Source organism: Octopus sinensis, linkage group LG6 (assembly GCF_006345805.1).
Source record: "Octopus sinensis linkage group LG6, ASM634580v1, whole genome shotgun sequence".
In the NCBI taxonomy this organism is placed as follows: domain Eukaryota; kingdom Metazoa; phylum Mollusca; class Cephalopoda; order Octopoda; family Octopodidae; genus Octopus; species Octopus sinensis.
Genome location: NC_043002.1, coordinates 15,367,129 through 15,380,771, shown reverse-complemented (window position 1 = coordinate 15,380,771; position 13,643 = coordinate 15,367,129).

Below are 13,643 nucleotides of genomic sequence, written 5' to 3'. Positions count from 1 at the left end.
ATATTGTATGTATAATGATGTATATATATATAATATATATATATATATAATATATAATAGATAGATAGATAGATAGATATAGATAGATGTATATGTTAACATGTATATGTATAGATGCATTTCTATAGATATACATCGATATGTATGAATATATGTAAGTCTATGTGTGTGTTTGTGTATGTGTGTGTATATGTGTGTGTTTGTGTATGTGTGTGTGTGCCGCTGGGTGTGTGTATAAATATATGTACGTATATTATATATATATATATATATTATATATATATATATATTACGTACATATATATATATATATATATATATATATTATTATATATATTATATATATACGTACATATATGTATACACACACACAGAAGCACACACACACATTATATATATAACATTGTTCTTGAAACGGTACTTCAAATAACGACTAGGGTTGGGTAAATGACTGCTTAATGTGACCATTCGTCTTTTGGTTTCCTGTACCTTTCCTCTCTTTTACAAGCCCAGTGAACATATATTTCCTATTTCAAAGAAATTCAAACAATAGATATAAAACCCAAGTTAAAAAGATTTTCAACAATTCAACTTCTCTGGTAGACATTAAGATGACCACCCCCAACAGGTTCCTTAACTCTCACATTTTAGAGCTCCATGACCTTCAATTTTTAGGAGCAAAACACTGGAATTTTGGAATATGCGCAAAAAAATCAGTAGTATGGGATACATGTGGCACGATTACAATTTTTTAAGGTGTGTAAAGAGGGAAATAATCCTCATCTGCAATTTTGATGAAATTCGAAACAGAGATATTCCAGATCATTACGGAAAATATAACAGAAAAGTCTAATTCTTCAATTGAATGTACCGGGCAACGCCGGGTATCTCTGCTAGTATATATATATATATATATATATTATATATATGATATATATATATATAAGTTATATATATATATAAATATACATCTATAGTATATAATATATATACCTTTAATATACATAAGTATATATATATATATATATAAATATAAACTATATACTTATATATGTTAAATGTAAAACCTATCTATATAAATTAGTATAATATATATATTATATATATATATATATATATATATATATATGTATGTGTGTGTGGTGTGTGTGTGTGTATATATATATATATATATATAATAGGGTGGTCCCGAACTAACAAGTCGAGTGTTAATGTGTCTCTCCTAAACTTTAAAAAGACCTTCAAGAGATCGATGTTATCAGAAGTGAATTTTGTCTGTAAAGCAAATATAAGTGAAAGTAGGACAAGACACTGTATTTGAGAAGAATATGTTAGCTTTTGATATAGTATTTGCGACTAGAACATACCTCGCTAGCACATGTATTGAAACCACGTTGTTACTTCCTGAAGTCGAAGTGAATTTTGTCTGTGAAGCAACGACAATACGCAGTATTTTTGAGAAGGATATTTTCGCCTTTGGTGTGGTATATCCGCATGTTTTGAAGACATCTGAAAATTTGCTGCCTGATACCAAATTGCTTAAGAAAATATTGAAAATATTGCATCTACGAACATCGGAACTCTATTCTTTTCTTTTGTTTACAAAATACAAGTAAAGAATACAGGAATATCGAAGTTCTGTCTTTTTATCTTTCTTTCTTCTAAAACAGTGAAGGTAAGTGTTCTCTCAGTCGGAAGGTAAGAAAATATTATTTATTATTAGTGTTCTCTCAACCAGAAGATAAAAAACAAAAAAACGAAAACAAAAAACAAAAGCAAAAACTCTCTTTACTCTTTTACTCTTTACTCTTTTACTTGTTTCAGTCATTTGGCTGCGGCCATGCTGGAGCACCACCTTTAGTCGAGCAAATCGACCCCAGGACTTATTCTCTTTAAGCCCAGTACGTATTCTATCGGTCTCTTTTGCCGAACCGCTAAGTGACGGGGACGTAAACACACCAGCATCGGTTGTCAATCAATGCTAGGGGGACAAACACAGACACACAAACACACACACATATATATATACATATATACAACAGGCTTCTTTCAGTTTCCGTCTACCAAATTCACTCACAAGGCATTGGTCGGCCCGGGGCTATAGCAGAAGACAATTGCCCAAGATGCCACGCAGTGGGACTGAACCCGGAGCCATGTGGTTGGTTAGCAAGCTACTTACCACACAGCCACTCCTTCGCCTATTAATTATCGACGATCTTACGGTTCTAAGATCGCCTATAATCGCCTAATAATACATGGATCTAACCGCGATTATAGATATAAAAGATATAAAAATACACGCTATCTGACTATCTGTGTAACCTGCCATACTCTCTCTCTATATCTTTCTTACAATTCTCCCCCTTATCTGTCTCTCCATCCATCAGACCCTCTATTTCCACTCTCTCTCTCTCCCTCTCTCTCTCTCCCTCTCTCTCTCTCTCAGCCATCGTTTCTGTTTCTGCATCTCTCTCTCAGATCAACTTTCTCACATCTTACCCCCTCTCTGTTTCTCTACTTCACTCATTCTCTCTATCTCGTCCTCTCTCTTTTTCTCTCTCTCCCTCTCTCTCTGTTACACTCCCTCCCTCTCTCTGCCTCTCTTCTCTCCGCAACTTCACAGGTCAAACCCCTTTCTCTCTTCTCCCTCTGTCCCCTTATTTCTTTCTCTACACCACCCTCCTTGTCCCTTTACTACACTCTCTTGCACCTCTTTCGTGCCCCTCTTTCCCTCTCCCCTTTTTTCCTACCTTTCCTCTCTCTGAACCTTCTAAGGTTCACCACTTGTCTTTTTTCCTCTCTCTGTCTCCTTTCTTCACACCACCCTCTCTGTCCCTTTACTTCACTCTCGGGTACCCTTTTCCCGCCCTCTCTCACCCTTTCCATTTCCCCCTCTCCCCTTTTTCTTTCTACCTTTCCTCTCCCTGCTCCCTCTAAGGTTCACCCCCTTGTCTCGTTTTCCTCTCTCTGTCTCCTTTCTCCACACCACCCTCTCTATTCCTTTACTTCACTCTCTGTTACCTATATCCCGCCCTCTCTCTCCCTCTCCGTTTTATCTCTCCGCCTTTCTTCTCCCTGCTCCCCCTAAGGTCCATCCCCTTGTCTCTCTTTTCCTCCCTGTCCATTTACTCTCTCTCTACCACACCTCCATCCAGCTCACTCTCCCCCTGCTGACCTGCCATTCTTTCTCTATTCTCTCAGGACAATCCCCTCGTCTCTCTCTCTATCCCCCCTGACTGATCTGCCACCAGCTTTTCTCCTTTCTCCTCTCCTTCTCAGGTCAACCATCTTATCTTTCCTTCTCTCTCTGTTCCTATATTTCACTCTCACTGTATCTCGGACGAAAATGTCAAGAAACTGGTCTGCGAGGGAGTTGTAATTGTTTGTCCGCGCCTGGAAGATTGCTTAGGGTGACTCGCCAAACAATATCATTGCAGCCGCGCTAAAGAGCAATGACTTTCGAGGACCACCTCCAAGTTAGAGCGAAAGAAATGAGAATTTCTCCGTTCATACGCTCTAATCAGGCAACACATGGACACTATGGACATCATCTTAGGAGGTGACTGCATCAGGGAAGGCCAAAAGGATGAAGAAAACATCCAGCACACAACAAAAGACACACCCGGGAAACCTAGAACAAAGGGAAACAATGGCACATGTCCAGCTCCCAACACAATTGAAGACCAAATAGGTGCGATGGCCGCAAAAAAGGAAAGCACCCTAAAATTGATGGGAAACAAGAGGTAAAAGACCAGAAAATTAAAACTAAAACAAACAGTGTTCAGAAAGAAAAAGAACCCCAGCAAGAATTATAAGGGCAAAGGCAGAAACATCTGCAAATTCTAACTGAAGGGGGACTGCTGGCACGGCGTCGAAGGTGCAAACTGTCGCTTTGCACATCAGAAACCCTACCAAAACCGCACGGACACGAGACAAAAATCCCTCCCTTGAGGAGAACAAAAAGATAAAGAAAACGAAAAATATAAAAGAAGGAAAAATATCGCACTGACCACTCCTGAAAGATGAAATGCGAATGTAGTGCGCGGTAACCCAACAAATGTCCAGCTTCACCCAGATGTGAGAAGGGCAGTAGCTGAACAGCAATCTTTTTTGTGCATGGCACAAAAACTTTTTCAGCAGCTGACCTGGCTACAAGCACAAAGCTGGAACTACCACCACATAAGGCTACCACCAACAGATGCAGGATGGTCACCACATACACCAACACACACACAAACACACACACCACAAAAATATTTTTACTGAATGTAAAAGGAAAATCTCATTCCTGAGAGACCTTGTGACATGCAATCAAGCTATATGCATGGCACTCACAGAAATGCTTCTTGGACCCGATATAGGGGATGTAGAAATACACATGCCGCAATATGTAGTCATACGCCCAGATAGAAAAGGGAGGAGCCATGGTGGAGTTGTAATGTACATCCGAGATGACCTCACGCCCCAGGTCCTGTTGTCATATTCAAACTCAGTGTGTCACACTCAAATTGTACACATAAGACAATTGAATATCGTCATATGCACTGCATATCGCCCACCAGATGCCCCAAATCACTCAGGCATGTTTAGGAGAAGTCCTCACCAACCTTGAACAAAACAACAGTGTATTCTTCATGGGTGACTTTAACTTCCCCAATGTGGAATGGTCTGGGGGGTAGATGCTCTCAGGGATGACACACCATCAGCAGGCACAGCCAGAGTCCCTGCTCCATCTCACAAATGCCTCTTTCATGGTGCAAAAAGTTCTGCAACAAACAAGGTCAGATAATATACTGGATCTCTGCTTCACAAACAATATGGATATTGTCCATAACGTTAAAGTGATGCCGACAATGATCTCGGATCACAACATAATAGAGCTATCTATGTATGGACCAAAAGCTCCCGTAGACACACAGCCTATACGAAGCATCCACCATCTCTCCAACTTAAACTTTCGTAAAGCAAACTGGAAGTTGATTGAGAAAGAGATCCTCAAACAGGATTAGTCTAAATGTCTCTCCACATCGGACATTAACATGAAACACAAACACTTCATGTCCATAATAAAAGCCATATGTGACAAATATGTCCCAGTGTGCAGGGCCAGCACACACAAAAACAAAAACAGGATCCCTAGAGAAAGGAAGATTCTTATGAGACGACGGACAAGGTTTGCGAACCGCCTGAGCAAGCACACCAAAGTGGTGAGAAATCTTCGCTCGAGAGAATGCTAATTGAAACTGAGAAAAGTCTGCATCAGTCCCATGAAAAGGAGAGAGCAGATAGAGAAGCTTGGGTAATAGAAAATATTAAATCAAACACTAAAGCTTTCTTTATGTTTGCCAAAGAGACAGACACAGTGCACCAGAGAATAGGACCTCTCTTCCAAAAAGATGGCTCTCTCACAGGAAATCCCACGAGGATAAGTGAAATACTGAACGAACAATTCCAAAGTGTGTTCACTACACATCTAGGGCACAGGCAAGTAAACAACCCAGAAGATTCTTTGCCACTTTACCTGCGGCCAAAGAGGCAAATATTGAGTACATCAACATTGAAGATGATGATATCACACTAGCCATAAATGAGATTGACACAATCTCAGCTGCTGGACCTGATGGATTTCCAGCTATCCTTCTCAAATCATGCAAACGCTACAGCTTGCAAATCATGCAAAACCGCTACAGCTTCATTTTCAGAGCTTTCTTGAAAGTGGTAAGCTCCCAGTCAAATTGAAAGAGGGGGTAATATACCCTATCCATAAGGGAGGTAGCAGAGCAGATGCTAAAAATTATAGGCCTATCTCTCTGACCTCAAACATCAGCAAAATCATGGAACGAATAGTCCGCAAGAAACTAATCATGTTTCTTGAAGAAAATGACTTTCTGACTGACACCCAGCATGGATTTCGACCAGATAGAAGCTGCCTAACAGCTCCAGCAACACTATGACTGGGTCTTAAAACAGCTACTAAATAGCTCAAATGTGGATGTAATATATCTCGACTTTGCAAAAGCCTTTGATAAAGTCGACCATGGTATGATCTGTCACAAACTGTGTGTTTCTCGGTATAGGCGGAAAACTTGGAGAATCGCTGCTCAACTTCCTAACAGACAGAAGACAGGCACTTGTGAGCAATGAAGCCACCTCCAAGGAAACACAAATAACAAGTGGTGTTCAACAGGGTACTGTCTTGGGGTCACTGCTGTTCATAGCGGCCCTTTCAGACATGCCCTCAGTTGCTACGATGGCCACCCTTGCTATCTATGCAGATGACACAAAAGTCTCCCACACAATACAAAACCCTGAAAATATTGCGCATCTGCAACAGGAGTTGGATACAAAATACAGGTAGGCTGAGGACAACAACATGCAGTTTAATGCAGGTAAGTTCCAGGCCCTGCGCTACCGGCACACAAAGGTAAACGACGTGCAGACTGGATAGACTGGCCCAGGAAGAATTGCAATTCTTGAGTCAAAATAAGTGTGTGACTTGGGCATTGACATGAGCAATGATGCATCTTTCCAAGTGCATATTACTAAGCTGGTGATAAAATGCAGACGGCTAGCTGGATGGATTCTCCGAACTTTCAGAACAAGAGAGAAAGAGACACTGATGGTCCTCTGGAAAACATTCATCCTCAGCCGCTTGGACTACTGCTCCGAACTATGTTCACCACACAATATGAAACTAACAGTAGAACTCGAAGCAATTCAAAGAAGCTACAAAAAGAAGATCATCTCAATGCAAAATATCAGCTACTGGGAAAGAATGAAAGTATTAAACCTCCTCTCCCTAGAGCGAAGGCGGTGGAGATATGCGGTAATATACATCTGTAAAATCCTGGAGGGTCTTGTCCCAAACTTTGGCATTCAAAGTTACCCCAACCGCAGAACGGCGCGCCACTGCATGGTGCCAAAGATTCCAACATCACCATCAAAATACAGGTCCAGATACTGCAACAGCTTGGGTTTCAGAAGACCACAGCTCTTTAACATCATCCCTACATGCCTGAGAAACTTACATGGTGTGGATGTGGGTTTCCATAAAACTAAACTGGATCTCTTCTTGTCGGAAGTCCCAGATGAACCTACCTTACGATAGGAGACACAGATGCGGGCAGCGGCATCGAACTAAAACATTTTAAAGGATTGAAGGATTTTTATATGTAATATATATGTATATACTCTCCCTATACATATATATATATAATATATAATTTAAAATATAATCGAATAAACGAATAGTGAATTGAGATACACACACCGTTGTTACTCGTATTTTACTCATCTACACTGAAAACTGTATATTTTATATAAAGTAGATTCTAAAGAATTTCCGAAGTGCAAATTCCAATGTAGGCGAATAAATTATAAATGAGTAATGAAATTCTACAAGTGTCAACTCATTACAGCAATGCCGTAATGAATTGACACTTGTACATCTTCGTTACACATTGTCTATATACATATATATATATATAGTTATATATATATACATATATATATATATTTATATATATATATATATATTTATATATATATACATTGAATATATATATATATCTATATATATATATATATATATATATATATATATATATATATATATTTGAAGGAATACAAAAACGGGACAAGAACGCAAAACATCCCAACAGTTAGATGATAGAAAAGGGGACGAGAAAAGGCAAGTACGGCTTATTCGGAGTTTTCTTTCCTCCGTCGAGTTCCAGAATATATTTTCAATTTCGGGTGGTTATACTCGAGATTGCTCCAATCTTCGAGCCCCAAGGAAAAACTAAGCTAAGGCACTAGATTCCTTGGAAGAAAGCAGCGAATGTATAAATAAAACGGGGAAATATCACACAATTTCACATACAATTAATAGGACATAAAAACAGGTGTCTTTCGTCTAAGGATGAAGTAAATTAAGCTGACGTGTGTGGAAGTGAAGCCTTAGAGCAGGGACATAAATGATGACAGGCACGGGAGGAATATAGATGTTGTTCGGATGGTAAACGAACCAAGAATGAAAGGTCAGGCTTGGCCGAACACCGGTCACATGGGATGAGAGGAAAGAGGCAGAGGCAGAGGGATAGAAGAATTAGAGAGGGACGAGAAAGAAAGACGAAAAGGTACAAAGTCAAGTGAAAGAGGAGGGAAGGTGAGAATGAAGAGAATGTCAGGAAATGTGAGAGAGGGGGAAAGAAAGAAAGAGTGGAAAGTGCGTAGTAAGTGTGAAGGGGCTGAGAGGAACTCCGCCGTCAGTTTCGATGTATGAGGCTTCGATATCTATTTCTTTACTACCCACAAGGGGCTAAACACAGAGAGGATAAACAAAGACAGGCAAACGGATTAAGTCGATTACATCGACCCCAGTGTGTAACTGGTACTTATTTAATCGACCCCGAAAGGATGAAAGGCAAAGTCGACCTCGGCGGAATTTGAACTCAGAACGAAACGGCGGACGAAATACGGCTGCGCATTTCGCCCGGTGGTCTAACGTTACTACCAGCTCGCCATACCCTTACTTATGCAGCCGCCTTTCGCCTTTGCCTAGCATTCCGGAGCCTATTAGTGCTGGTTGCAGCAAAACTTTTTTGATACCATTTGGTCACAGTGGTCTCCATTTTGGTAGAACGAAAGTTGTTTGCTCAAATGTGTCGTTAGATACCTTTATCACTCTTCAGCTTGTTCTTATATCTGAACCCTCATCGACCAACATTCCTGTGTCCACTCTCAAGCTCGGTGCATATGAGCACCTTGGACATACGTTCGTCACTAATCATGTCACAATGGCCAGCCCAGCGGAAATGTGATTGTAGAAAGAAGCTTTAAATTCCACCATTCTTACACTTGCTAAGCATATATATGTATGTATGTATGTATGTATGTATGTATGTATGTATGTATGTATGTATGTATGTATGTATGTATGTATGTATGTACGTATGTATGCATGCATGTATGTATGTCTGTATGCATACCTGCATGTATATATATGTATATATTAAGAAGAATGAGGCAGTCAGAATTTTAGATACTTCTTCATTAGTGCTTTCGTCCGCTTGAATAAACGGGGATGCTAATAAAATTTATCTCAAATTCAGACTGCCTTCTTGATACAAAATATTTGTGCCTCACTTGAACCAGCACACACACGTTCACACTCACACCCACACACACATAGGCACATGTATTATATTCTCTTTCTTTTATTTACCACAGTCATCTGACTGTGGCCATTCTGGAGCACCGTCTTTTGTCGAACAAATCGACTCAAGGACTTATTCTTTTCAAGGATAGTTCTTATGCTATCGGTCATGTTTAGCGAACCGTTAATGTTACGGGGACGCAAACTCACCAACATCGGTCGTAAAGTTACGGTGATGGGTCAGACACAGGCATATATATTTATATATATACATATATATATACATGTACGAGAGGATTCTTAAATGTCCGTGTACCAAATCCCCTCACAAGGCTTTGCATGTCCCGAGGTTATAGCAGAAGACACTTGCCGAAGGTTCCACATAGGTGGATTGAACCCAGAACCGTATGGTTGGGAAGCAAGCGTCTGTCTCTCTATGCAAACCCCCAACACACAGATACAAACACACAATACGTTTTTCCTGTTACGCTTAGTAGGAACACACGGTACATTGCAACTCTTGTAACGTATAACTAAGTGAACTAATTTGTTGTTTGATTAGCAGAACAAGTCGTGTGACCTTCAACTAGTTTGCGCTGACAGCGGTTCATTTTAATTGCAATAATGAAATCAAACGACATAGCAATGGTTTGACGGTATTTAACACGTGCAAGGCGGCGAGGTGGCAGAAACGTTAGCATGCCGAGCGAAATGCGTAGCTGTATTTCGTGTGCCGTTACGTTCTGAGTTCAAATTCCGCCGAGGTCGACTTTGCCTTTCATCCTTTCGGGGTCGATGAATTAAGTACCAGTTACGCACTGGGGTCGATGTACTCGACTTAATCCGTTTGTTTGTCCTTGTTTGTCCCCTCTGTATTTAGCCCCTTGTGGGTAGTAAAAATATAGGTATTTTGTCTGTAGTTACGTTCTCAGATCAATTTCCGCCGAGGTCGACTTTGCCTTTCATCCTTTCGGGTTCGATAAATTAAGTACCAGTTTCGCACTGGAGTCGATGTAATCGACTTAATCAGTTTGTCTGTCCTTGTTTGTTGATTCATCTTTTACAGCTTGGCATATATTTTGTATACTGACCAGATGTTCAATGCACATGATTATCAGAAATTACATGGTAGCCTGCAAGTTCATTAAAAACAACAGTGTAAACAACATTTGGAGTCGCGTACGCTCAGAACTGGAAATTCTCCGAACGGGAAATCAAGTGCCTTTGATTTGTTTCATCTAACAAAACATATTAATTTTTGTTATATTTAAACATTTTCTGACATTCAGAACCCATTTGGTTCTGAAACGTAACCAGAAGTGAAAAATATGTGGGCCACCTAGATTTGGTACTTGCCCCCACCTTTGGGAGAGTTCAGAATTCCCCTTTAAGCAAGGTGAAATATTTAAGATCAAATCACATTTCACCTGTGCCTCGGAAAACGCAATCTACGCCATTACATGCTTAAGGTGTGGTAATAATTATATTAGCCAAACAGAAATATAACTCCATCGAAGAACCACTCTCCACAAAAACAAATTAGCCACCCACAATATAGAGACAGACGTTAGTGAAGACATAGAAAAGTGTGCTAGGAATCTTAATCCAAATTTCTTAATTTTCTCCTTGTATCAATGTCCACAGAACGACTCAGTACAACAAAGAATGAATAAAGAGGCAACATTCATCAATAAATATCTTCCACAACTCAATATGAACACATAACATAATACAGAATACTACTAACCTTTCGATTAATACCACTAACACCATATATCCCATACATCTTTCACATTACAGATCTATATCTACCCTAATTGCACCAAATCCCTTACACATAATCCTTTTACTCAGGGACTAGTAGACCTGACACCGTTCATTAATCAGTGTGCATACAAAGCAATTAATAGAAAATTCACGAAACCAATATGCTTTTGAATTTCAAATTTTACAATAACGACTTTTTCTTTCTTTCATTCCTACCTCAGTCCATCTTATTCTATATATCTATCGTTACTTTTCATAAAAAAACCTTTACATTTCTCGATTTCCAATGTGCCTTTTCGTTTATTTTTCAACTTAATTTCCCCATACACACACACACACACACACACACACACACGCGCGCGCGCGCGCACATATACATATATATATATATATACATATACTTTTCTGCTCTAGGAACAAGGTCTGAAATTTAGCGGGAGTGCGCCACTCAATTAGATCGACCCCGTTACTTAATTTATTGACCCCGGAAGGATGAAAGGCAAAGTCGACGTCGGCGGAATTTGACTCAGAACACAAAGACAGACGAAATATCGCTAAACAATTTGCCTGGCGTGCTAACGTTTCTGCCAGCTCGCCGCCTTATATTGCAATATTTGCAAACACCATTAATTAAATATTTATATGGAGGATTCTTTTTCGTTGACCGAACTATCTTAAATTTTATTTGAGTGCTAGTCTGTAATTGAAATTTTTATGATGTTCTGCTGAATCATGAATTGGGAGAAATATCAGATACGTAGCACAAAATCGCACATATGTGTGCATGTTACAAACAAATATATTCGGGCAGACACAGAAAGAATATTTGGCCGAATTATATGAGGTACTGCACACTTTAACTCGATACTTCACCTGAAAAATTTCTATGTGTATGTGTGTTAAAGTATGTGCAGCCGTGAATCTCATGAAGCTTTAGGTGTTTTCACTCCATAAACACACACAACGCCCGGTCTGGGAATCGACCGCGAGTCCGCTGCCCTAACCACTGGTCCATTGCGTCTCCACACATTACCAAAGCACTTTACTTATATATAAAGCTAAGTATGGGAAGGAGATAAATATGACATTGCAGAGCGACATATCGATAGTGAATTTATATGAAAATGTGTTTTTGTACAAGCGCTTGTACAGTTTGTTCTGTAATATAGACATTCCTTGTAACATGGTGAGCATCTTCGTTTATCATTTATTATTGCTTTTCGTAGACCAGTCGTGTTGCTATACGTGCTTGTGGCACCTTTGCAATATATATTTTCATAAAAGCTTCGGAGTAGCGAGACTGTCAACAAACATGTAAAAAAGAACATGTAAGTTTTCTTTAAGTGGGCGTTTTTTTTTCTGTTTTCTGCGACGGCTGATTACAGTTTTTATTTTTTTTTTTACATGTAATCTGCTATATTTTATCATATAGTTTATCTTTTATTTTTCTTTGTCCAATTATTTATATAGATAAAAAGAAAAGTTCACACATGAAAAATGTTGTAAACTATGTTATATCTTCTGTTATCCATAACATAATATTTTATTTAGCAAGCTAAAGCAAATGGACACACTAAGCAACATCTACATGGAATTCTCTTCTAAAAAAAAAAGACATTTGCACGTGCGTAACTATTCCAACACAGAATATATTTCTGCGATATATATTTGTATATATACGTTCGTTTGTGTTTAACCATTCATAATTAAGTTCAGATTCATACACAACCTAATAGACACACAAACACACACACACACATTGCGGCCATACTGGAGTACCGCCTTTATTCGAAAAGTTGACCGCAGGACTTATTCTTTGTAAGCCTATTACTTATTCCATCTGTCTCTTTTGCCGAACCACTAAATTACCGGGACGTCAATACATCAACATCGGTTATCAAGTGATGTTGTGAAGACAATCAGTCACACAAATACATATACGCGCGTGTGTATACGACGGGCGTCTTTCAGTTTCCGTTTATCAAATCCTCTCAAGTCTATAGTAATTTACATATGCATACATACACACACGTACACACACATATACATACATACACAGACATATTTACACACACACACACACACACACACACACACACACACACCATATATATATATATATATATATATAATAATAAGGATCTTTTCGGTTTAACGGCAGTTTTTAACATAATTCTTAGGTAACTAAAAAATTCTAAACTTCGTATACTGGTAGAATGTGTTTATAAAACATCTTTTTCTCTTGGCTTTATTGAGAAAATTCTATTGTTTGTAAGATATTTGTTGTTTTTTTTTTCTTCAATTTCTGCAAATTCAACCAATCACTGACGTCTATTGAGGTAAAAAAAACATTCTGTGCCGTATGAATATGTCCCTCGTTTAAGAAACAGATTGGGTTTATTTACATTTGTGAAGAAAAACATATCCTTACCCCCACCCCTAACCCTCACCCTAACACTAACTAACCCAAACCCTAAAACAGATTGAAATGCAATAGATCGATACTAGGATCATAATTATGGGTTACAATTTCATATGACACCGCTAGAAAAAACTGCCGTTCAAACCGAAAGAACCAATAATAATAATAATAATAATAATAGTAATAATAACAATAACAATAAAAAGTGACAACCAAGGAATGAGACCTCCATATATGGTAAATAGAGGAATATTTATATATGTATAGTTCAAGACAACCAGTAAGCTATCATAATAA